The following is a 26,675-nucleotide window of genomic DNA, read 5'->3' on the forward strand; positions in this document are numbered from 1 at the left end:
CCAGCAGCTGGTGACAGCTTGGCAAATTAGGAGTTTCTTGGCTTAAAACAGACTAAATTGCAGACAAAACAAGCCATCATCTGAGTAAATACTGTACCTCTGTTTGGCTTCAATGAGAAGAAGGAGATTAGCATGAATACTTAGTGTTCATAATTACTAGTAAGAGGCAAATGGTAGGCTCAGGCTGACTGGAGATTGTTCCATTATATCCAATTAACACCCACTTGATTATTCTTAATTATTTGTGTTGGATGACAGAGGGGTAAAGATGTCATACTTCAAACATACAAATACCATCTGGGTCATCGATACACTGACAATGATCGTATAACATCCTGCTCATTCTTAGAGGCTACTTAATATTTTCTCTGTATAGCTCTTACAGAGGAAATAGCTGCTTTTAGATCTTTTTAATTGCCCCTTGAACATGCTCTCTTAAACATACAGACAGTAATTTTTTCTCTCTGCAATTTTGACTTCAAAAGAGAATCTACATTTGTGCTGTTAAGTTGCTTGAGATAAGAAAGATCCAAATGAGACTAGCATTCTTTCATTAGTAATTTTTCTTTATCAGTAGGCCTTTATAGAAAGGTAACTTGAGATTCAGAGTAGGTAAATAACAGGTAGTGCCATTTTAAAAAATGGGTGGGGAACCTTTTTTGGGTTGGGGAGCTGCTGACCCACAAACAAAATCAGTTGGAGCCACATACAAGTGAGAACCAAAAAAACAAAAACAAACCAAAAACCCTCAACTGAGAAGGCCAAAGAAAGACACTCCCCACATTCCCCTTGCACACCAGAGCATGGGGCTGGGGGGGAGACAGGCTAGTAAGTTTTGGGGGGTGGGGGAGAAAGACGACTGAAGTGCCAGCATGGCCTCCCCAATGCTGGAGGGAACTCAGAGTCCCAGGGGCCAGATCCAGGCAAGCTGGGAGCAATATCCGGCCCTGGGCCTTAGATTTCTCACCCCTGCTGTAAAATGTTAAATGAATTGTTACATACTGGTCAGCTTCAGTTTAAAAAAAAAAAAAATAAGGCCGAGATTTTCAAATTGAATGGGAATGAAGCACCTGATTCCCACTGAAACCTTTGAAAACTCCAGCCTAAAAATATCCAATGATCTGATGTATGTAAATACTGTTGCCACCTTCTCCTGGTTACTACTAAAGGACGATGGTAGATGACTGGAACAAATACCTAAAAAGTGAGACCCCCTATATGCAACGAGATAATGAAGACCTTTCTAATATATATATTTACACAGTGAAGAAATAAGCATTAGAAAGTGTACTGAGGTGAGGAAATTCCTAAGTATACTTAAAGATTTTAATAGGGAATTGAATGTCCTTTGAAATCTCTAATGTAAAACTGGTCTATTTTCAAAGGGTGCACACCATGTTAAAATCACCTTCCAAATAGTGTAAATATATATTTTTATAATGAACAGATATCAGTGAAATGGCATAATGTCATTGGATAATAGGTTTTGGTTGATGGATGCTGAGACAGAGCCAAAATACTCAATTTTAAAGGCGACATAGAATATTGCCATAGAATCAATTACAATTACTTTTATTTCTGATTATACTAGCTGGCCAATGTAGAAGCTGTCATCTTGTCTGATGGGTACTGGGACTAGAGTGAGAGACACCTGTAATGCACAGCAGTACTCTTGCTCTTAACAAAATAAAAGTATGTTTATGTATGTTAGGCAATTTGGAGTAAAAATACTGAGCCATATTGCCCAATGACCTTGTAAAAATTTTATTGTCATTTTAAGTGCAGCGCATAGTGGCCGCTCAAACTTTCATAGTGGGAACAGGGGTTGAGTTTGAATCCTTCTGTTTCAAAATCACAGACATCTGCTACTTGAGGTGAAGAAAGATCTCTTGGCAGTATTGGACCTATGACACAATAAAGCCGTTCTGAGCCTATCCAGAGATGGCAATAGCCCAGACATACCAACCAGTTCATTACAGTATTGCTGCAAAGACTTGAAATCCTAGTAAGTGATCTCCCTTGCTGTAGTCAGATTATCATGTTTCCCCGTTTTGTTCTACCGTTTTAAATATTTTAAGTGATAGCCATTCCTCTACATATTCCACAGTTTAACAGATCTCTCTGTCAGAAGTTTTTCCTTTTTAGTGTGAACCTCATTTTTCCCCTTCTTAATATAGTCCCATTGGATTCTAAAATTTTCAGGCTATCTTGTATTTTGAACAGCCTCAGCACTGTTGGATCTTGTCCCATGACTGGGGCTGCCAAAGTACCAATAATACTGATAGTTGCTCCTAGCTGTAGACTCTTCTGCCACTCAAAAATAAACTGTATTTTCTTCATAATTACATTTCCAATGGGCTGAAGCTGATATTTTTTTTCTGAGAGGGTCAATGAGAGACATCGAAATATCTGGCGCAGATTCCAAGTGGCACAATAATAAATAGAAGAGCTAGCCTTTTATGTGGCTTACTATAGAACCATGAGGTATGTTATTGAAACACGTTCCCAATGATAATTAGGAAGTACTTTAAAAACCAATTGTCATTGTGATTTTAATTACTGTAACATTTTGTTTTCAACTGCGCATTTTACAGAGCTTACACCTAAAGGGTAAAACAGTGCTTCTGCCATAAATGTGCTTTTTAGATGTGCTCAGAATAAATTAAACTCCTGTCGATTGCAGTGGGCAACAAAAAGAGTGTTTGTCTTTCTAGACTGTTCTGTCAGCAGTTGTACGTGCTCTCTTGAACACTTACTTCAGGATTTACATTGGTGGGTTTCTCAGTCTGAGAAGAGCACTGAGAACAGGACGTTTTATAAAGAAAAGGCAATATCAAAGACCTTCAATTCACTATTCCTAGTTGAAAAAAGCGTGATGGATTAGACATTCCATCCCATTACTTACAGGTGTTCTTTAAGGGAGTGCTTAGGAAGTTTTACTCAATTAAACTTAAGACATAAGTAATATTCCCAATTCAGAGCAATGGTTTAGAACCTGACAATGTCCTTTTTGCTAAGTAATTATTCTGGTTTCCTTACTAAATGTTATTTTATGTATTATGTTAAATAGCCTCTTTCTCTTTGATATGGTAGAATGGTAATAGTGGTTCCTATCACACAGGCTTATTTTTAAGCTGCCTTTTTTCTGGGTTTTTTTCCCCACAGTTTTTCACTCAGGTATCATGGTAGTGTCTTTCCCATCATGCGTGCCCACAGCCCAAATAATAGTCCAAATAGCATATGGGACTTCATGAGTCACTTCTAGACATTTACCTCACCCTTGTATTTCTTCAAAGCACAGTTCTGAGATGATGTGGTGATGCAGGGTATATTTCTTGCCATTAGATACTGCAAGTGATGAATGAATGAGTCTCTTTATTCACAGTCCTGTACATATTAATTTTGCAATACCCTGAAGTGGCAGCAACTTAGAAAACTAAACTCCTTGTCTTCCCACTATTGTTTCCAATAGGTTTACATAAAGTGTGTCTTCCAAACAAACTCTGTGTAGGTATACTTTCCTTTTTCCAAACATCTCTCTTATGCATTTTTGGCAGTACCTAATAAATCCCTTCAGGGATGCCCCAGCAAACTGATATCCTATAATGGAACCTTTCAGAGCTTCTTTGGTATATTATTTTCCCCATTTATAGTGCATTGGAGGCATGATAATTTATTGCTAGTTTTGAGGATAATTGGCTCAGTTGTCCAATATCAGGTACCAGTCTCTGTCCTAATTTACCTTCTCTATGGCAAGTCCTTGTGCTAAAATTCCCATACGAAACTTGTAGTGTTGAAAAATATTCTTGCTTTTCATATAAAAAAGATCCTCTGTTTGACCCAAATAGACTGTAGTGTCTTTAAATGAATAGCCAAGATTGGAGCGAATCTTTCAGTACCCTAGCTGCTTTGTGTTGTTTGGATAGCACAATGAAGCTGAAAACCAAGTGAATCTGGTTACCTGTGGATAATCCCTCATTTAGTTGATGTGGACAATGGAAGGAGACTTGGCTGGAGAACCCCTGCACTCTGGTCTTCAGTTTGTAACACGTTCCTGAAGCTGCTCTAATTTATTCTGCTTGTGAAATGGCCCGAGCAAGCTTTGCCCCTCTTTGCTATGCTGAGCAGAGCCCTGCTACAAAGGAAGATCTCCATACTTTGTAGAGATCATTTAATAAACTGCAACTTATTCCTAAGAGCTCTTGGGTCTGGAGTTTTAACTTCTTTTAAATCTGCCTGCTAAGTCTTTAAGAAATGGTTGCATAACTTTTCTCGCCTTACTGAGAATGCATATATTACTAGTGCAGAATGTTTTCCAATGAGCAGCCTTACAATTTCAATTATAATTTTTGTACTCTTATATAAAAGCACACTTAGTCCCTCTCCCCCTCCAAAATCTGTGTTTAATGAAAAATATTTGGAAAGAACTTAGACCTTTTTGTGCCAAGTTAGAATTGTGTGGCAGATTTATCTTATAAATACTTGAAATTAAGGGTTTATAATGGAAATGATGAAACATACATTCATTAATAAGTGAATAGTACTGCAATTAAACATTTACAGGCAACATAAGCTATATAGTTGATGAATACTGCACTGATATGTATGAGAGATGTATACTGTTTGGAAACTGAGGTAGCTTTAAGCAAAATAATTGTTATTAGTTTTTACTTCCGTTAGCAAAGTGTAATGGTTTGACTTAATGCTAATGGCTACCGAACTTTAAGAGACGTGACTTTTGCCATTAATTTTGCTAGCAATTTGATTAAACAACCAATAAAGTTAATAAGGTTATTGAGTAAGAGGGAGTGTGCATCTATAGTAGAAAGAAAAGTGTAAGTTATTTTTAAGTGACATCAGAAATTCATGTACGTATGGGGGACACAGGTATACCTAACTGGTTTGAGGATCTAACTTTCAAGAGTTTGAGTTACAAACCACACAAAGATAGGGATCCAAGAGGAATCCCTGCCTTTCTCTACATGACCCTAAACCTAACCCACTCACATCAATTAGGAGCCCCCGTCGCCCCTCCTCCCGTCATTACCCCTTTTTGCTAGCTTGAGGCTTCCTTGGGAGAAGGTATTTTTAGGGTCTTCCCCTCTCTGGCCCATAGCCAGGCCTGTCCCTCTCCCTAGGATGACCACTCCTGTGTTCTCAGAACACCATCATTCCAGTACTTCCAGTAATGGTATGACCTTGCATTCAGAGTCATGCTGGCAGGGGCAGAGCAATGTGTGCTTCAAAACAGCATCCCCTGTCTGTTGCTGGTCAAAACCACATCAGATTTTGGCCTCACTAGCAGGTGAGGTGGAGGGGGATGGAAAAACCATCACATGAGTAGCTCAGTGAGCTCTCCATGCTGAGGAATGTCAAAGCAGCACAGTAGTCTCTCCAGCCCTCCCATTGACACAGCCATCAGCCTGCTGCTGTGTTCCTAGCAGGGTAGAACAGGAGTATTCAAAAAAGTCTCTCGCAAGTCGAAACGTTTTGTTCTTTTTTGTCACCAAAACTGGGTGTTTTTCCTGACAAAAATCACCTTGTAGTGTGTATGCTCACTGTTTTGTCAACAAAAGGTTGTTTTTGGCAGCAAAACATGCCAGTGTAGACAAGGCCTCAGAGCCAACAGCGGAAAGGACTATGAGTAGTCTCCCCGCTGTCTCACTCAATCTAAATGGGGCCTGCTGGCTTGAGGCCTTCCATGGCACAGAACGGAGCTGTTGTGGGTTTGGGGCAAAAGCTCTGGCTGGCACACAAGAACTTGGGTGACATCTAATCACCTTCCAGTGCCCATTCTGCCTTGCTTCCATCCCTCCTCCCTGCTGGTTCAAGGCTTCCTTTGTCCTTGGTGCTGAGTGGAGCCTCTGTGCATTCTGACAGGTTGAGGGTCCAGGTGATCCCTGCCATATGAGTTGCATGGTCAGTATGAAAATGCTGCAGATTAAAGGGAACATTGCTATTCAGACTGGAGTCACACCAAGACAAAGGTGTTGAATTTTTTTTATTTATTGTAAACTGTCACCAGCCAATGTAGAGGCTATATCTGAGCAGCAAAGAGATGCAATATTTTTCTGCAAGGGGTATAATTGACTTTACTCATTGTTGTGAGTGTTCTTATGGGAATGCTATGCAAATCCACATCAAAACTAGAAGATAGATATTTTTTTGACAGCTCGCTCTCTATTAATTTGCATAAACATTTTTGTATGCTTTTATTTACATTGGTTACCCATAATCGTAGCTCACCGCTTTGATGTTCATCAACCTTGAAGATTAGAGTTTTCTCTTTAAAAAGCAAACAGTTTTGTGTTGATTTGAATGAGATAAAAAAACCTAAGTTCATATTTAAAAAGAGCATACTTGTACACTACAATAGGATGTATTTATTAATTTTAAATTATTATAAACTGCTAATTTTACTGGGTCTATGATAATTTACACTGAGTATCTGCCCTTGGTTCTGAAGCTGATTTTTTTGCATTACTGGGCAAGTCATTTATTTCTCAGTGTGTAAAATAGGGGTAATATTTATCTTCACTAAGTGCTTTGAGAAATGTGGATGCTATCAAAGCTTGTTGAGAGAGAAATTCTCACTCACATCAAGATTTTTTTGACTAGTGGTTTTGAGTGCTTCAAGATTTGGGTGTCTATTGTGAGACACCTTGAAGGGGACTAAGCCCAGGTCTACAATAGGGGGCAATTTGGAATTACGGTACAAAACTCCAGTTACATGAATAGTGTAGCTGTAGTTGACGTCCCTTGGTTAGTTACCACACCATCTACACTGTGAGAGGTTGATGGGAGAAACTGTCCCATCAATGTCCCTTTCTCCTTTCAGTCTGGTAGAGTACTGTAGTTGACAGGAGTATGATCAGCAGTCAATTTAGTAGGTCTTTATTAGACCCTCTAAATCGATCCCTGGGAGATTGATCCCCACTACGCCTCTCCCCCACTAAATATAGACAAGGCCTGATTTTCAGAGGGCGCTCTGTACTTTTCTGCAAATCTGGTGTGTCTAATTGAGCATCCAAAAGCACTAGCTAGTCTTGAAAATTGGGGACTTTGTGATTTTTTGCATCATAACCCTTCAGATTGCAATGCCTCTCTTCTGTATTTGTACATGTCTCGGAACAATGAGGCCTCTTTTTTTGGGTGCTGAAGTATTTAAAAATGTACTGCTACTAAGTCTCCAGAGCAGGGAATAAGCCCTTTTTTAAGAAATAGGAATGGAAACAGCCATAATATTGAGATCATGGGTTGCAGATACTTTTCATGCTTTGTTTTCTCCATGTGCTTACTACTATGAGCCCATATATTGAGAAACTGGGCAAATGTGGATATGCTTAGAGAATAGTCTATTAATTTGTCTATCAAGTCTGAGATGTTTTCCTAGAAACTCCCTTTCTATGGAGACCTACATATAACTTTCTATTGATTATATAATCTTATGAGTCTAAGAAGCTCATAAATATGTATTTAAATGTACAGAAACCCTTGTATAGAGTACAGTGAGACAGAAAATCATATTTCACCCATGTACATATGTATCTGCATTTACTGTTACAGGCCCTACATTCACATACTTGAGTAATACCATTAAAGGTTGGTGGAACAACTCCCTTAATTCAGCTTAGTTCCAAAGTTGTGTAGGTTCCAGGGCTATGGATGCTGTATCTTTCCAACTGCTTATATTTAGTCCATGAAGTACCAACATACTTTTTCAAGGCAGAGCATGGGGATTATGTCATACAATTTGTATTAATACTAAATTTGAAAACAAATAAAACAAAAAATCCAACAATGAGGACTTCTGTGGTACTTTAAAGACTAACTTTTATTTGGGCATAAGCTTTCCAGGGTACAAACCACTTCATCAGATGCATGGAGTGGAAATCTGACAAAGTGGTTTTTATCCATGAACCTTACGCCCAAATAAATCTGTTAGTCTTTATCTGCCAAAACAACAGAGTCCTGTGGCACAGTAAAGACTAATACAGCCACTCCTTTGAGACTAAATTTCTATTCATGCTACTCCAAAAATGTTTGAGCAATGTCTACCATTAATCAAAAGAGAGCAGACTGAAAATGCAGGCCTTGGTCTTTTTGCCTCTGTATTTAAGAGCTTATCAAAGTGTAGGTAAAATTATGCTCTATTGTATGTAGATAAGATTCAGCTAGAGCTTCTTGACTGTCAGCCATAGCTCTGAATTCTTGGCATGTGGGGATTTAACTCAAACCTATTCTAACATTTTTTTCCTCATTATTCTAACAATTATATTGTTATAGCTTACATGAAACCCATTTCCTTATACATTGAATTCTCATTGTGAGAATAGAAAGACACGTGACTTATTAAATTTATTTTTGCAAAATAAATTAGGATAACATTTTGGGGGGAAGATCACATCGGTGTATCTTTTGTCACAACTTTTATCATTACCACTGCTTTTCCAAATAATACAACGTGAGACAAATGGGAGCATTAATTACAGTTAACAGAGCAATATAATGTGAAGTGTTCATGTTTAAAAAAAGCCACCCAATCAGTGAGATTACATCTTACACTAAGCTTCAAGTCAAAGTTCAAAAGTCAGAAATCAAATGCCATCAGTTATCAAATTATGTTAATGATTCTAATGAAAGCTTCTGGTATTTTGCTCAACACTGTGTTACTATTATGGTAACTAATAGGACAAGAAAAGCTGATGGCCATGAATAAATTAAAACTGACTGCTGGAGTTTCATTTTTTTTTATATTTGACAATCTGTTTAGTCACCCAGAGTTTTCATGTAGTGCTCTCATTTTTTCCATCAGGCTTCAGAATGGAGCAGAGTGTATATTTTAATCATATTAGCACACACAAAAGTACTTTCACATAATATTAAGGTTGTGATATAAACCGACAAAAGCAAAGAAAATCAAAGTGAAAGCTGACACTTTGTCACAAATCTTTACCATTCTGTCTGACTTGTGCAGCACTTACTAGATGCACTGACCTGCAGCATTTATATAATAATCTGACAATTGAAGAAGGGAATATTGGCATTCTGTTTTATTAATTTGAATTTACATGATTGTGTTATCACAGGAATTTACTGTTCGTAATTGCAAGGGACTGGCAGAACTAGCAAGAGCCTTAGTATTTTAAGGTGCTGTCCAGACTGCCTGAAACAGATTTGGGTTACAACTTTGCTTGTGATTCAAAGTCCATTGAAATGAGTGAAAAGAACCCCCTATTGCTGACTGTAGTGGGCTTTACATCCAACCACTAAAGCCTAAGATGATGTATTTTTTTCCTCCAGTTCAAAGTATCTGCTGAGTAGTTATGCCTAGTTGTGTATGGTTCTGAAGTGTAGGCAAATGGAAGACCCCCAATGAAAACTATAAAACTTGTTTTCACTTATGAACTTGGGATTTAAGTTTTAGCTTTTAAGAAAGTTGTGTTAAGAATCCCTCTGCTTCTACACACCTTCACATTGTATATTTTGGATTTAAGGGTTTGTGTGAAAGTCTTTACATGTTCATCTATCAGTTTAAGCAGCACATTAGCAGCATAATAATAAAAGCCTTCATAGAATTGACAGAACACATTAGAACAGTCCCTGTCGTCTTACCTATAGTAAATATATATTTAGAAACTTTTTGAAATGTGGTGGTCTATATCAATTCCAGTAGGGAATACATGAGTCAAGGTGCATCCGGTGGGCTCATTTGCATCTTGCCCAAACCTTGGTGCTATTTAGTTAGCAAATCATTTTATTAATTTTTATGTTGTAGATGAAACGGGATAATATGTTGTTACTGAAGAGCAAACAATGGTGTAAAAAGGATCTAAAATATGGAGGACGCGGTAGGCAGACTGATGGGTCCAACAGGATGGGGCCAACTGGCGTACTTTTGTAAAAGCTGGCTGTCAACAAACTCTTCCGCAAAGTGGCTGTGTGGCGGGCCCCTCCCGCCTGGGTCCCCGACCCCTTGTGATACAGTCTCTCCCTGGCCCTTTAAGCCAGGCCAAAGGCCCTCTGGCCTGAGTCCCCGAAACAGTCTACAGCTGGCCCTTTAAGCAGGGCTAAGGCCCCCTGGCCTGAGTCCACAAAACAGTCTATAGCTGGCCCTTTAAGCAGGGCTGAGTCCACAACGCAGTTTGTCGTTGTAGCGGGGGCACACCCCAGGTAGGGGGACCTGGGCCCCCTCTACTCCACCGGGTCCCAGCCCAGGGCCCTGTGAGCGACCAGGTACCCGGTCACACTCTCGGTGGGGCCATCCAGCCGAAACGCGCCGAGGTTCTCAGGCCGGGAGCGGCGGCTCCTGCTCCTGCCCTGGGCCACTTCCTACCTGGACTCCCGGGCTTCCTTCCCCTGGACTTGCCCAGCTGGCTGCAATCTCCAGGCCAGCGTCCCCTCAGCAGGCAGTCTCTGGGTTGCACCGATTCGCCTCCGCCTTCCTTCCGGCCTCTCCTGGAGTCCCTGGCAACCGCTGAGGGAGAGCTCCCTTCTCCAGTCCTTCTCCTTCGGCTGCCTTCCCTGACTGAGTCCTGGCCCAGGCTTTTATAGCCCTGCTGCAGCCTGGGCATGCTCGGTAGGGCTGTGGGGGAGGGGCCTCTGCAGCCAGGTAACCCTGGCTGGGCCCTGTAGGTTCAGTGCGGGGCTGCCTCGCCCCGTCACAGGCTGCAAGGCCAATTGTAATTAGATTAGTGATTGACTGAAGTAAATCAGGTAGGGTACATCTAGACTACAAGCCTCTTTTGAAAGAGATCGTCTGAACACCCACGAGAGTTTCAAAAAAGTGATTCACTTTTTCAAGAGAGAGCACCCAGGCAATCTGGATGCTCTTTTGAAATAGCTTTGTTTACGTTCAAGAACGCCTTTTTCTTTTTTTTTTTTTTTAAAGAGCTATTTTGAAAAAACGTGTTCTTCCTGGTAAACGTAGGTTTACCAATTTTGGAAAAACCGCCACATTTTTTCGATTTAATTTTGAAAGAACATGACAGCAGTCAAGATGCAGGTGAAGTTTTTTCGGAAAAAGGCCACTTTTTTCGAAAAGTCCATAATCTAGTCCCTCTTACTGATGATGGCTTTTTGTGACTTTTAAAAGCTGCCCATGTTCATCAGCAGACTGGGAAACATGGGGAAATAGGGTGCTGATTGACTAACATTCCCCATGAAGGGCTGTGTGAGCTCTCTTTTAGTTCCCTCCTGAATTAGGAAGGTGACAGATGCGATGGGTTTAGTGGTTGCCCCTTTAAAGGACCAGAATGGATTTTTTTTTCTACTGTTGGCCAATTGGCAGAGGAACAGGGAGAATTTTGCCGCCTTCACAGCATGTGCAAGCCACAGTGGGTGAAGTAGGAACTTGCATGGTACTTAGCAGGGGTATTGGGTTGGTGATATTAGCACGTCACAGCTAGTGCTCAGTTTCTAGTGCATGCAAGAGAATAAAATAAACGGTTCCAAGAAGTTATATGGTAAAAAGCCCTGGCATCAGTTGAAGGTTTTATAGCAAGGGTCTGATTCCTCTCCCTGTTCCTCTCAATCTTCAGTAATCTTCTGTTGAAGTTTTCCCCTCTATCTTCTGAGAGTGCTTCCTTGACAGCTCTCCTCCCTACAGTTACAAGATTCGTCAGCAGCCCAGAAGGCTTGAGGCAAGTGTGGCAAAAGTGAGGAGAGGAGTCATCCCATAGCACAGTGGTTCTCAACCAGGGGTCCTGGACTCAGTGTGGGGGACATGAACAGATTTCAGGGGGTTGCCAAGTAGGGCCGGTGTCAATCTTACTGGGGTCTAGGGCAGAAACCTGGAGCCTGAGTACATGGGGCTGAAGCGTGGGGCCCTGAGCCCTGCCATCTGGAGCTAAAGACAAAGTCTAAGCAACTTAGCTTTGTGGGGGCCCCTGCAGCCAGGAAGAGTGAGGGGGGCACTCAAGCAATTGCATTGCCTGCTACTCCTAACCCCAGCCCTGGCTTTTATAAATAGAAAACCAATTGTTGTGGCATCGGTGGGCTGTGGAGTTTTTATAGCCCATTTGAGAAGCCCTTCCATAATATGTTGTATGGAGGAGAGGACTACATCTTCACCGTTTGTCCTTTTGGAGCAAGGTGTAAGTAAGACAATTTTTTGTCCCACCCTCTTCACCTCAAAAAGAGGGGTGTAGAGCAGGAAAGTGGGGATGCTTCTCCTAATACTTTTCCAGTTGGATTTTCAATGTAATGTTCAGAGAAAGTATTTGGAAAGATGTCAAAACATCCAGGCCCAACCATTAGCTAAATTAATGCTGGACATTTTGTCAGCAGTGGAAACATTTAACTATCACTTAGCCAAGAAAATACATCGTTTCTTAAATTCAGTGTTCATTGGCAAAACTTACATGGGGATGGTCTGGTGTGGTATGAAGACTGACTCTCAACTTTGCATTTTGTTAAGCTTAGGCCCGGATCCTGCTGTGAGCTCTGTATATATGAACCCTAGTGGTTCAGGGCATTTGATAACTCAAATCAGGATGGTTTGCAAGCATATTTAATGCTGGTGTTCTTAATGCATTTAATATGTGCACGTGTGGGCTTGTATATAAAAATAATTTATTTCCTTTACTATTTTACCTCAACAGTAGCTGGTAAATAAGACTTTTTAGTATCTGTGTTGTGTTTTATTCCTGCCACAACAGGGGCTCAAAAAATGAATGTGTCAGTAAAGGATTTGACAGTGTGTTACGACAGTCATCAATCCAGCAAGCCCTGTAGCCATAAATAAGCTTCATACAGTGCCACACTAAAGAGGACAGTTTCTCTTCTGCAGGACATTGAAAATGTCACAGCCAGGGAATTGTTTGTCCCTGTCGCCACGACAACGCCACCGGCATTTATCATTAACTTTCACACCGAGATTTTAATCAGCGCTCTTTGTGGCGTAAGACGGAGTCAACATCAGCCCAAATTTTCAAAGCCGTTATTCTAATTATGACGAGAAGCTATAGATTGATGAGCTTAGTTTTCTGCGAGGACTGGTGGCAGTTAATTCCTGTGACCTGTGTGCCTCCAGAAGTCCTTTTTCGAGATGGAGTCTTGAAAGTTCGATTATTAGTGACAGGTTGTAAGTGAGAAGAAGCTTATCTCTCCAGAGAGTGTTGATAACTTGAGACAAGGTTTAACTAGGAAGTAGTGAGACAGTAGATGGCAAAAAAAAAAAGTGCCTTCTCTATCTGCAGAAAGCACATGGGGATGAGAAAATAGAGACAACCACAATTTCACAAGTTGTAAATTCTGGTAGCATTTTGTTGTAAATTCTGGTGGCTCCTGTTTTTCTCAGCTATCTGATAATGTGTGAAAATATTTGTCACACTGCTTTGCAGGCATGAGTGCACAGTGCTTTTCAGGCAAGCATTAAACATTCAAAGCCTCAATGAATGCAGTTCCATCAGGTTTAGAAGTCCCTGAAAAATAAATAAATAACAAATAAAGCTTTTTTTAATGTAAAAGAAAATACGAATGATATTGATGCTGTTACTATAGCTTTTTCTTTGAATAGCTAGCACAGGTGAACAAATGTTACTGCTTATTTGTTACTTGCAGACACTATGCTCAGAGCTGTTCAAGTTGAAGACGACAACACATTTTTTGCTCTGAGGAACTTGCGTTCTGAATGGGCCGATTATCCAAACCACAGAGGAAGCTCAGAGAAGAATTCTGTCTTAGTGTATTGTGCTGATTTATTTTGGATGTGGACAGCTGCTGTTACTTTTGGAGATTGGGACTGGCATTTGTGGAAGAGGTGGTTTTAGAAGAGGGAGTTTGAAAGAAGACATGTGGATGCCAGCTTATTAAGATTTTAGATTGTTTTTGAGGGTAGAATCATAGAATATTAGAACTGGAAGGGACCTCGAGAGGTCATCAAGTCCAGTCCCTTGCCCTCACAGCAGGGCCGAGCACCATCTAGACCAGGGGTGGCCAACCTGTTACAGACGAAGAGCTAAAATAGTGGTGGATACAGTACAAAGAGCCAAATTGTTGAGCAAAAAAAAAGCCCCAGCTGCCACCCTTTTAAGAGTAGATCAGGCATTGCCCTTTGAAGGCAGGCATTTTGAAGTCTGCATGGGATGCCACGACTCCAGCTCTCTCGCTTTCAGACAGAAACACACTGCCCCTTTCAGAGACGTGAGGTGCATGAGCTGCAATTTTTTCTGTGAAGAGCCGCATGCGGCTCACGAGCTGCAGGTTGGCCACCCCTTGTCTAGACGATCCCTGGTAGATATCTGTCTAACTTGCTCTTAAATATTTCCAGAGATGGGGATTCCACAGCCTCCCTAGGCAATTTATTCCAGTGTTTAACTACCCTGACAGCTAGGAAGTTTTTCCTAAATTGCAGCCTAAACCTCCCTTGCTGCAGTTTAAGCCCATTGCTTCTTGTCCTAGCCTCAGAGGCCAAGGGCAACAGTTTTTCTCCCTCCTCCTTGTAACATTTTAGGTACTTAAGAAGGGATAACATGGAGAAGACAGGAGAGGAAGAAAGATATGAGACAAGATTCATTAGTGGAGTGAAGGTTGATTAAGTCTCACAGTATCCTCAGTGGACAGGTAAGTGTCATTAGGCTCATTTTTCAAGAGAGAAATTGAGAGACAGCGGATATCTTCACATTACAATTATGTACCTGTACCTGGTCCATGCCAGCTGACTCGGAATTGTGGTGCTTGGGCTACAGAGCTGTTTAAATGAGGTGTAGATATTTGGGCTCAGGGACTGTGTGTGGAGTTAGGTCCCCAGAGCTTGGGCTCCAGCCCAAGCAGAAACCTCTACACTTCAATTAAGCAGCCCAACAAGCCTAAATCTGCTGGCACAGGTGCCTAATTGCAGAGTAGACCTATCTAGAGGGGTTCAGTGAGCTCTTGCAGTGGCAAAGCAGCAGTGAGTCAGTGGCAAAGCCAGAAATAAAACCCTGCCAACTGCATCCTGAGTTAAATGCTCTAAACAGAGGTGGGTTACCTCTCTGCTAGTTAAGCCTGTTTTAGACTCCAGATTTTGTTAGGCATTGGAGGAATCTCTCAGCTGCACTAATTGTGTAATACCCAATGATCAGAAGTTGCTCTAGCCTACCTCTCCTTGATAACTCTCTTAACAGCCCTATATTAGCTCTCTGAAGAAAGGGAGGTACTGGCATGGAATCCTACTGGAGTCTTGTATGAGAGCTCTCCTCAGGAGAGGTAAGAGAGTGCTCCAAATTACCTTAGGTCAGAGAACTAAAGATGTTGGAGTGACTCTGTTTACACCCTTAGAGGATCCTAAGTTTTAACCTAGGAGTCAGTGGTCTTGTAGATGGTCTTCTCATCTGTTTCTAGGAGAACCTAGACCAACAGTCTCTACGATACCTGGACCTAAAGTTCTTAGGGCATTAGAAAGAAAGAACCCAGTCCTGGAGTAGCACTGGGGAGGAGGAAGGGTCCGAGGATCTTTCACTTGTTTTAGAATAGGAGCAGACAGAAGCAAGCATCACTTAAAACCCTAAAGTAATGAGATGGTGGATTTGTCCCATTCTGGGGGATCAGTAGATCAAAGTGCTAGGTCTCCATTACTGAGGGACATGATTATGGAAGTGATTATGGATCGCGTTCACACTGTGAATATTCACCTAGGTCTAACTAAAAGGCCAGACACCTTTCTTAATATACAGTAGACTTCCGATAATCCGGCACCCTTGGGACCCAGGTGGTGCCGGATTATCAGAAATGCCGGACTATCAGGAGGTACACTGGCAGGGGCGGGTCTCATCGGAGGGGAAGCGGGGGAGGGGGCGGGCGTGTGACAAACCCTCTCTCCTGCTGCAGGGAGGCAGAGCCTGCGAGCGGTGGAAGAGGAGAGGCGGTGACAGGCAGGCAGCCACATTCAGGACGTTCTGGTCAGTTACAGTCACTCCGGCTGGATCCACAGCCGAAGCGCAGTTAATGTAATGTTCCTCTCTACTGCCAGGGGGTCTGGGGGGGGGGGGCGGAGGCAGGGGAAGGTAGGGGTCGGTGGGGGAGGGGGAGGAGGAGGGGGTGAGTTAAGGTACATTAACTGCGTGTCGGCTGTGGATCCAGCCCGAGTGATTGTAACTGATCAGAAAGTCCTGAATGCGGCTGCTTTGGCACACCCTTGGCCCCTCCTTCTCCCCCTCCCCCTCTCCCACCGACCCCTACCTTCCCCTGCCCCCCCCCCCCCGGCAGTAGAGAGGAAAGTTACATTAACTGCGTGTCGGCTGTGGATCCAGCCGCAGTTAATCAATTACTCTAACAACTTGAAGCAGCTGCCGGAGCACTTCCGGGTTGCAGTTGGTGCCAGACCATCAGGCGTACTGGACCACTGGATGCCGGACCACCGGAGTTTTACTGTACTTGGAACTCGCAGGTAACACCAGAAAAGAATTGTTTGGGGGCAGTCTTTCCTTTGGTGGTTCCATTGCTATGATCAGGAATTATAGGTGGGAATGTCTCTGGCACACACCAGAATTACATTACATCATTAACTACTGCTTCAAATTAAGGCCTAATCTACCAAGTTTTGTCACCAAAAACTGCCTTCCCTGGGAGACTTTTTTTCCTTCTCCCCTCCTTTTTATTATTGACAAGGAGCCAGTCTAGACACTGCTGCTGGTTTTGTTGACAGGATTGTCTTTCACCAGTATCCCCTGCCCTGATGGCTCTGCTCAGTGTTTTGCAATCTGTGCTCCCCTGCAGGCATGTGCCCCTCCCCTTTCAAAGTTCTGGGAAATTTCTGAGAGCTGAGTGTGCTGTTCCACTGGGGAACAAAGAGCAAATTATTGGATTGCTCCTGTTCTGCTGGCACTAGGAACACAGCGGCAGGCAGACTGCTGCTGCAGGAAGAGGGGGACAGACTGCTGTGTTGTGTTGTCATACCTCAGCATGGAAAAATTACAGAGGTACTTATGATGCCGCTTTTAGTACCTGAGGATGCTGTGGGAGAACTTGGAGGGAATCCGAAGACATCCAGTGGTCAGCTCCACCTTCCCACAGCACTACACTGGGGGATGCATACCCACAGCACATTTTTGTTTTATTGAGCATTCGGTGTCAACCTCAGTGTTGTTGACACAATGTGATCATGCAGACAAGGCCTCGTGCTTAGTGAATTATCAGTTACTTGAAACTCAGCTTAACTTAAATTTATTTCCGGTACAAAGAAATGAATCCTTTGACAGTGTTTCAATATAAACCAAAGGTAGCAGCTATAGCTTTCCATGTTCTTGCATTATGCCTTTCACTGTGGTATCTGGATATCTTAAACATTTCTGAAAGTGAATGGAGATCTCACGATCCCTCTTCTTTTCCAGTATCATGGGCACACTCTATGATGGGCACCATTGCCTTTTATTTCTTAATTAGATTAATGTTAACACATTCCTTATGGAGAAAAGGGGGGAGTATGCACCTTTATCCTCTTAGAGTAGCCATTTCTCTTTTTAAATTTCCCAACAAACTATGGCAATTTAATTTTCCCAAGAGTCGCTTTCCATCTCAAGGCAACATAGAGCTTTACAATAGCATTTAAAGATTACCTCTGCTGCTGAGTTTACTAGTACTTGCAGTCTGTTAAGAGAAATTACAACATGTAACTCTCAAAGGTGACCTGAAATAATTTTTTTCCCCTATATTAGTCTTGTGCACTGTTTCTTTGTTTCTGATTAGGCTTAGCAGAATTTGATTATTTTTTAAATAATTTGTACAATAATATTCATATTTATTGGAAACATTTTTTCTATTTGTATTAGGCCTGTCATGATTTAAAAAATAACTGGTAGCATCTTTGCATTTTATCAGAGCCACGGCAAAAATATTCCTAAAATGAACAAATGTATGCTTGATCATCATTCAAGACTGCTGTAACATGAAATATATGGTAGGATGGTAAACAAAGAGCAGGAGATATTCAATTCTCTTCCAAAAGTTCAGTTACAAATTGAATTAATGCATTATTTTTTAACGTGTGTCATCAGCATGGAAGCATGTCCTCTGGAATGGGGGCAGAAGCACGAAAGGGCACATGAATGTTTAGCATACCTGGCATGTAAATACCTTGCATTGCTGGCTACTACAGAGCCATAAAAACTTGTTTGTCATAGCGAATGGCTGAACAAGAAGTGATACTCACTAAAGTTTTACTTGGATTCATTTTTTGAGTGCAGTTTTGTAAGAAAAAAATCGATGTTTGTAAATTACCCTTTCACGATAGAGATTGCACAACAGAATTTGTATGTGGTAAATTGAAAGTATTATTTCTTGGTTTTTTTTTACAGTGAAAATGTTTGTAATAAAAATGTGAGCACTGTATAATTGGTATTCAGTGTTGTAATTGAAATCAGTATATTTGAAAATGTAGAAAACTTTAAATTTTAACTAATATTCTATTTAATTGTGAGATTAAAATTGTGATCAAGATTAATTATTTTGAGGTAATTGCATGGATTGACTTCAATTAATTGACAGCCCTAATTTTTATCAACTTAAATTTTCACAATTATAGGAAATATGGGGAGGTGTCAAGTAGTAATAATTATTATTTTTATTAGTAAGGTCAGTAGATAAGATTCAAAAAGCTAAGCTAAGCTTATAACAAAATTGTCAACATCAAGTGGCAAAATATTCTAAGTAAATGTCATTAAATGAAACACTAAGTTCTCAAGCAGCTTTTTTCTTTGCTTATCTGTACATTTTGACTACTTATGGTTTCTCTGGTGCTACTCGTGGCTTGCCTATCTGCAATGTGCTATATCGGGAGTAAATACTCAATGTAGAGACGGCCAAGTTCTCCAGTCTTTTGAGGTCTTCTCTGCAAGAGTGGACAGAACCTGACTTTCTAATGTATCAAAACAGAGGGGGGGGGGGAAACCTTCTTGTTGGCAGGGGAAATCCTCGTTCTTTAGGCCAGTTGTGTTCCATAAATAAACAAAAGGGGCATTCACATAAGCAGAGAAAAAGGTACTCAAAATGAAAGTAGATAACATTAATGAGAGAAGTTCTTTCTGTCAAGAAAAAATACTGTGAGCCCTAACCTCTTCTGTTCATTTCAGCCAGATAATTTATCTAAAAAAGACTTCCGATTTCACTCCAATGGAACATTCAAAATCTTTCGCTGGTAACTAGCTATTTCATAGTATGCTGTGCTTTTGCAGAAGCATTGCAACTGGACTTTAGAATCTTGTGTAAACATAGACACACCCATTTTTCTGGTGGGTATGGTTTTCATAAGATATATTGGAAATAGCGTTGTTGGATGTGTTTTGTACAAAGTGGATTACTGCACATTGTGGTAAATTCTTAGTCCCAAACTTTAATCTGTAGAACTGAAAGTTGTTGTAACCAGTGGAGCTCTTTGACAATTTTTTAAATGCCTGCCTGTCCTTGTTAATTAGAAGTGTACATATTGGGAAATTAACTATGAAATACTAAAAATGATAAATTATTCCTTATTTGAAAGTATAAATTAAAGGTTTAGTGTATATAAAATTTGTCATGTTTAATTGCAAGTTCAATTAAAATTCAGGGTAATGATGATTTATACAGGTTTCTGTGTAATTTGATATTCATTAGCTTAGCCAGACACATGCTGATATTAGCTCGTTAATTATGTTTCCTTTTGTTGAAAGCAGCCTTGTGAAAGCAATCTGCTCAAAGTTTTCTAAACTCATTCTGCTAAATGAATATTTGGCAGCTGCTCATGTTATTGAGATGGTCACCGTGGCTTCATTTCATTCATATATGACATCAATCATACCTACTGTATGACAAATAAGGGTTTCTCATTACAAACCCATTTGTGAAGGTTATGCTTGACATTAAAGAGCTATTGCATGGGAACGTGATGTTACTTTTGTCTTTAAAGTAACATTAGTGTTTAGCCACAGCGCCCATGCCTACTATTAAGCATCGTCAAAATGCTTAATACTGCAATATGTGGTGGTAGTCTGGAAAGGGAATGGGGAAAGTAGCTTTAAAGTTGACTCCAATGCAAGTAATCCTTGTGGGTATATTTAGGGCCAATATACAGCTTAGTTTCCTTTTGTTGATACAGGTTGCACCTCTCTAGTCTGACACCTTCGGGCAGTGCCAAACCAGAGATTTTGCCGGGCCCCCGAGGTCAATATTGTGTAGCAGCATTATCAACACTTCCACTGCTTACTGGTCTGCTAGAAGACATTTAGGTGTAAATTAGAGCTAAACAGCACAGAACACTGAGAGCCAGGACTGGAGGCTATAAACAAATTTTATGGGACACTAGGAAATTTGGCCACACCCATAAGTTGACATTTGGTTAGCTAAAATCATGCTGGACCACGGATGTTGGCAGATCAGAGTGTGCTGGATCACCTTGTCCTAGACGATGGCAGAGTTGGCAGATCAGAGTGTGCAAGGTTCACCTTGTCCTAGATGATGGGCAAGGCTTTTGGTTATGATTAAACTACAATACTCGGCCTAATATGGGTATATTTGGAGGTTGATTGATACTCTCAAGAATGACATTATGGTGACCGACGGTGAGTAATTTGGGTGTTCATGATGATTAACTTGCTGCATCAGAGAGTTGAGAGAGGATTAGATCATCACATCATAACTGGCCAATTCTTTGGCAGGTAGGGGAAAGGAAAATACATTTATTTGAGAAGGAGCTTTCTTTTTGACATCCCTGATCTTAAAGTAAATAACTGTAGATTAGTCAAGGGTTCAAAGGGTTTAGTAATTTAACATTCAAAATCACTAGATCATTTGTCAAAAAATATTCAAGGTAAAATGACTGCTTGAAAAAAAAAAACATTACAGCTTTGCAAAGACTGATTTTTGAGATGTGGGATCCATTCTTCTCTTGGTTTCCTTAATGTGAACACAAGTCAGTTGTATAGATTGAGCATGAGTAGGGAGGTCCTAAGATGGGGGTTCGTTCTCTCTGCTTTCTGATCATCATTGCAGTTGTGTGTTAATTCTCCCACCTCACCAGAACACTGCTCTATTTAAGGCTGTCAGCTATAACCATTCCCTTCGGCTTTGTTGAACTATTCAATCTTCCGCTGACTGAGATGTGGAGAAGTTGCCCTCTAGGGGTGTGTCTAGACTCCATCTCTTTTTCGGTAAAGGGATGTAAATTAGGCATGTCGATATTGTAAATGAAGCTGGGACTTGAATTTCCCATGCTTCATTTGCATAATGGCGGCCGCTGCTTTTTTTTCAAAATGGGGATTTTTGGGAAAAAAGGCTGTTTAGATGGGGATCTTTTGAAAATGAAACACTATTTTGAAAGATCCTGTACTCCTCAAAAAAATGCAGTTTACGGGATCTTTCAAAAAAGAATTTTATTTTCAAAAGATCCCCATCTAAACTTCCGGGGTTTTTTTCGAAAAAGCCCTGTTTCAAAAAAAGCGGTGGCCACCATTATGCAAATGAAGCATGGGAAATTCAAATCCCAGCTTGATTTGCAATATTGACGTGCCTTATTTACATCCCTTTACCGAAAAAGGGATGTAGTCTAGATACACCCTAGGAGTATGGGAAACAGCATATGTCTGCATGTCATGGCTGTATCTGCCAGAGCCAAGCTAGGGTAACCTCATGGGGTTCATATCTGGGCAGCAGGTAGGGTTGACTGCAAGACAGGCTCTCCCTTAGCTTTTTTGTAATGACTAAAGAACACTCTTGGCTTTATTCCTTCGTATTTGCTACTATATCAATTCTTCACTTATTCGTAATGTGGGTGGTCTGGTGGATAAAGCATGGTCTTGAGGTTCCCAAGTTCTCTTACAGGCTCTGCCTCTTATAGCTGCGTGATCTGTAGCAAACCACTTCACATCTGTGGTTCACTTGCTCCATTTGTACCATGACAATAACAACACTTACCGACAATAACCCACAGAAAGTCGGCTGGCCTAGGTGAGTCTTGGAGTGTGGGACAGCGGAGAGCTCCCTCTACGTTTCTTTATTCCCTGCTGAAGTTATTCTTCAGAGCTCTAACATTCTTTATTCCCTCAAATCCAGTTGGAGACCTCTCTCTGGTCTTTCAGTGTAGGCAAAACAGGCTGCAAGAGCAAATGTTTCCATTTTCAATAATCACTTTGAGAGCTTCGCTTCTTAATTAAGCACTGACTGTGCATTACCTCTCTGCTGGAGTATGTGGGGTTTCACACTAACAAATCATAAATCTGAAAAGAAGGCTCACTGAGTCACTGCCTCGACTTGAACAGGAGTATTAAACACACTCAGATGTTTGTGTTGCTCAATAACTGGCAAACCACCATTACTACTAGCCAATACAGCTTCATGCATCTTCTGTTGTTTTCCTTGGCACAATTTATGCCCCATCAACCACCAGGTTACTCTTCTAGCTGACTGCCTCCTTTCTTGTGAGCTAGCATGGAGGTAGTAAAAGCCTTCTGACAAGCCTATTCATAATGCTGACTGCTTTTTGGTGGTGTAGCCAGGAAGGTTACACAGCTAGGTGTTGCATATCTGTAGGCAGTGTGCTAGCTGCTACCTTAGGTTTAGGAGAAAAGCAGAAGGTAAGAAGTGTAGGTGGTGGAACAGGACTTCAGAGGAGGAAATAGGACTATGAGGACAAAATTTTTAAAGATGAAAAATCTTGTAGTGGTGGCGAATATTTCCTGATGCCCCCCTGGAATGGCTAGCTTCATTTATGTTTTATTTTAATTGTGAAATATCCACTTTACAACTGCAGAAAACAGGTCACTTTCATTTTCACAGTCACATTGATGGCATTAAGTTGACTGTTCCAGTCCAACAGGAGGACATATCACTGTGGCATATACATGTATGGCGAGAAACTGATGATCGATAGGCCAAATGTAGACATAGGCAGTTATTTTCCAATAATTATTTTTTCCCTTTGATTTTTGCATACCCTATTAGGAAGCAGAGTATGATATTTATATGGTTTGCAATACAAATGTCATAAAACTGAGAGGCATAGTAAGTGAGGTCATGTTTTTCACTGGACCTCCTTCTGTAGGTGAAAGAGACAAGCTATTGAGGTATATAGAGATCTTCAGGCTCAAAAATAATCAGTGACACACACACATCGGGTGGGACAGAAGGGTCCCTACATGTTTCAAAAATGGTGTGGCCAATTAACCCCTCTGCAATTGGAGGGCAAAAAAGGGTTACTGGGGTACAGATTTGTTATGAGCTAGAAAGTCAGTATCCCTGTTGAGTCCATGATTTTTAGAGTTTAGCGGAGTTGTAAATTTAAGCTCTCAGGCTCAGCTTTTCATTAATAATGCATATGTACATTTTTCCTTTTACCTTTCACCTTATGTGACGCATTGTAGCACCTGGGTGGTGCACTGTCCCCCTTGTGCTCCTGCCAAAATTTTGATTGCTAAATGGGATGCTCTCTCATGTCAATCTCCCTGTTCCTCTGGATGGCCTTCCCTGCATTCCCTCACATCTCAGGCACCAGCCACCTATGCCTTTCACTGTCAAAAGATGATCCAATTAAATTGTTAACCTCATTCTTTACACAAATATTTTGCACAGTTCCAAATATATGCTGTGTCCTTAGTGTCAAAGTGCAGTACAGGTTGAACCTCTGTAGTCCAGCACCCTTGGGACCTGACCAGTGTCAAACCAGAGAATTTGCCGAACCATGGGAGCGTTGTCTAGCAGCGTTACAAACCCTTCCAAAGATTTGTAGGGGTAAATGAGAGCTAAATAACAGCACAGAACATAGGGAGCCAGGACTGGTAGCTGTAAACAATCTTTGCGATCATGGGAAACTTGTTCACACTAATGATAAGTGGACCTCTGGCTAATTAAAATCATGCTGGACCATACTAGAGGGGCTCAACCTGTATACAAAATAATTGCTTCTGCATCACTTTATATACACCATGTAAATTCTCTCTAAATTAGGTGGGTGGGGAGGAAACAGGCAGGATGCAACTCTTGGTCAGCTCCAGAGCAAAGTTTTTGACCAGGATCATTCAACTCAAGAGTTGTGTTCTTGGCATTGCTGCATAATAGCTGTGCTTACAGTATTGGGATATAATTTTACACCTTTGCAGGAATTGATCACAAATGTCTTTATAAACTCAGCTACACCTCTTTGTTAGCTCTACTTCTAAAGTTTATAAAGGGTGTTAGATGTCCTTTGTTTGCTACCTCTCTGTCTTAGATAACACAGGAATGAATGTTATAGTCATAGACAAAGTGCTTTTACCTTGATTTAAAACAGTCGCTTGCAAACCTATTTGGATTCTTGCATACTTGTTGAAAGAAACAAAGTCAGTATCTGAGTGGCAATGAGGTGGATATAGAAGGGATTTTTTCGAGAGGGGAAAAAATAGTTTAGATTGAGAATTTTTTTTAACTAACTATTGTACGAGTTTTTTCCTGCTAAGATACTATGTTACAGTCAAAATCAACTTCAATTCATTTTTTAGTACGAATACAGAATAGTATAATGTAATTTGGCAGGTTATTTCAAAGCTGCTGTTTTGTGGCTTTTTTTGGATTCTAGCAGTTGAATATAACTAGTTTTATTATGATTTTTTTTCCTGGTGCTTCATTTGTTTAAATATATAAGTGCATTAATTCTTCCCAGATATTGGTATATAACTATCTTTATGGATCATTGAGGACAATTTTTGTCAAAATGACATCTGTATTTTTATGAATTGTAATTTGCAGGACTCGCCAAGCTGCAGCAAGCTCCGCTCACCAGCCGCGCGGTTCAGCACACTGCGCATGCGCCAACTGAGTTGCGCATGTGCTGATCATGCTGCGGCGCCATGCCGGGCTATAATCTACTCGCCCGTGGAAAGTAGATTACCTAAATTGTCAAGCCCTGGTAATTCGTGTGAACATATTTTTAGCGCCCAATCTTTAGCTTGATTCCCTCATAAGACTTCTAGTGGTCCTATTTTCAAGACAAATTTTTTTTAAAAAAAAAACTGCATTTTGTACAAATGTTGTCAAAATGAATTCTTCCAGACCTAAACTCGCAGATATCTTACAACCTGTGCACTGTGTATACTCTGTTTTTCTTCCTAATGTGAGTTCATTTGCCTGGTGGTGATGGACGTGTTCTGGGAAGAACCTACCAATATTAAATGCCTCCTGAAACAATTTCTGTTTTAGGTGCTGTTCTGCTATTAAAACGACTCTCTAAAAATGCTTTTTTGTGGAGCCCCATGTTTGCTGTCAGCAAATGTCAGACGTATTGTCATCATTGCAAGTTTAATCTAGTACTGTATTGGAGTGTCAGGTTCAATTCTCGCCTCCTCATACATCATCAACGGTGGTAAAGAATTTGCTGGCCAGTTTCTGCCCTTCCTCTGTGCAATTCAGTTAATTTGTGGTTAATTCACGTATGAGCTACATTAAAATACACTTTTCAGGTCAGGGACCATGCTGTCTTCTGTGTTTGGGAAGTCCTTAGCATATGTGTATTGCTACAGTTTGAATATCTATATAAAAAATGAAATAGCTGTCCTTCTGTCTGTGCAAGAACTCCCTCTAAACAGTAACCGCTAGAGCCACCAAATTTCTCACTCCTCCCCACCACTTCACCTGACACATGGGGATTCTCTCTCCCCCCCCCCCCCCCACTTCCTCACAGGGCCTGGTTTCCCAGCAAGGGTTCCCTCCCCTCCCTTCCAACCACCCGTGCCAATTCACCCAGGGCTTGGGGATTCCTCCCCTGCCTAAAAGGACCTGAACACCCTCCCTTCGCCCCGCTGCTCAAAGTGGGATATGGAGATTCCCCCTCCCTCACCTTCATGGGGCCAGGACCTGGCCTCTTTCCTTCCCTCTCCTTGCCACTTTTCATTTTAGTTCCCAACAACCACAGCCAACCATTTCTTGAGTTACACATCCGAGCAATGCCAGGTAAATCTGTTAGTAATAAATAATGACAATCAGTCTCCCCTAGATATGCAGCTTATGCAGTGTTAATAGATGTAGCTGGTTTGATATTTTCCAAAATAAGGAAAGAAGATTTGACTTGGAATATACACACAATCAATCCTGTTGAGCAAGTCTGTGTCCCTTTTTACATTTTCACTTTTCAGAGTAGAATGGGACTTCACCATCTATTCAACAGCATGTTGAGTGGTGAAGATGAAGCGGTAGTTGAGGTTTCCTAATCAAAGAATGTAAAATATTTGAGAAAACATTGTAAAACCAGGTTTGTATCTTTACTGGTATCAAACTGGGTGGTGTCCGCTCAGATTGCATGCAGATTTAATCTTTGTAGGTGTGAATGATCCCCCCCCCCCCCCACCATTCATTATGTCAGTTCTCTCTCTTGTCATGGAAAGAAGCTTGGGGACTTATTTTTGGCATGGTTTTACATTGGTGAATCAGCTGAACCAGGTTAGTATAGCAATTTGCATAAGTTATGGGGAAATTGGAATAATATGTGTGGAAATAAATAACTCTTGGCCAGTAGCATTTTCAATGAAGTTTAGTGGGTGAGAGAGAGGGGGAACCTCTTTCATTTCAAATGGTCACTGTTTCTTGTCCCTAAAGGGATGCCACGTTTGAGGGAAACACATCTGTGTCTCATGTATAGCATATTGTACAGAGCAGTGACTCAAATTCATTCTGCTTTTCTGAATCTTGAAAATGCATATTCCTTAATTTTCATGCATAGCAAAAAGTACCATCCCCAAGATGGTTAAGAATAGCAACAG

At 41.0% G+C, this 26,675-nt stretch overlaps 1 protein-coding gene across 6 annotated transcripts in view; it reads left to right on the plus strand.

Moving 5' to 3' along the window:
• Positions 1–26,675, plus strand: part of LRMDA (leucine rich melanocyte differentiation associated) — an 865,870-nt gene that overhangs the window by 348,994 nt on the left and 490,201 nt on the right. The gene's annotated exons all lie outside the window — the stretch shown is intronic.

Source organism: Pelodiscus sinensis, chromosome 8 (genome assembly GCF_052426305.1).
Source record: "Pelodiscus sinensis isolate ZL-2025 chromosome 8, ASM5242630v1, whole genome shotgun sequence".
In the NCBI taxonomy this organism is placed as follows: Eukaryota; Metazoa; Chordata; order Testudines; family Trionychidae; genus Pelodiscus; species Pelodiscus sinensis.